This window comes from Berghia stephanieae, chromosome 2 (assembly GCF_034508935.2).
Source record: "Berghia stephanieae isolate SIO BIC M18660-M18661 chromosome 2, UCSD_Bste_1.3, whole genome shotgun sequence".
Taxonomy (NCBI): domain Eukaryota; kingdom Metazoa; phylum Mollusca; class Gastropoda; order Nudibranchia; family Aeolidiidae; genus Berghia; species Berghia stephanieae.
In genome coordinates, this window is record NC_088361.1 from 114681634 (window position 1) to 114682517 (window position 884).

Consider the following 884-nt stretch of genomic DNA (forward strand, 5'->3'; position numbering starts at 1 on the left):
CCAGACTATAAAAGTTCATGGGTTTCACAGAGTTTGTGTGTTGGTCAGTTATACTTCCGGATAGCATTATTATGAGCTTCTTTGTTTAAAAGCAAAACTATCTATAGATAGAATGCGCTTGGCCAAGGAGTTCACAACATTGCCATCCGGAGTATAAAGGACCAACAACAAAAATCTGTGTAACCATGAACTTTTATAGTTGGTTAATTACAGTTAGTGAGAACAACTCACAAACGCGGAGATAGAATGCGCTTAGCCAAGGAGTTCACAACATTGCCATCCGGAAGTATAACGGACCAACACACAAATCTTTGTAACCCTGAACTTTTATAGTCTGGGTTTAAAACAGTTTAGTGAGAACAACCACAAACGCGGATGGCAAAACAATAAAAAAGGCCTGAGTGACGTCATCTGCATACTAATCTACAGCATCAGTATTATAGTTAAGTTTTTTTTTTTGAGAAGTCAATAGTGATTGTAATCACTTTTTGGTAATTTTATTGCCATGGAAATTCTACATAAACGTGAAATTGGTATTATATTGGGGTCAAAACGGTGCGGAATCTTGGTCGTTTATAGTCGGTTAATACAGTTCAGTGAGAATTACTCATTAAACGTGGATGGCAAAAAACAATAACAAGTACCTGAGTGGACGTCATATTCATTCTATCTATTGTTCAGATTTACCCTGGGTATGTTTACAACTTTCATAAAACCCAAAACAGCGTGTGTACAAAGCAAGAAACATGCGATGGATAACCTTGGTTTTGGGCCGTAGCATCGTAATTTGTAGCATAGCCATCGTTAACTTATAGCGACATGACCAACCTCGTAAAAGTTACTGACACTGACAAAAAATGACGTCAAAAAAAATTTTTTCACAA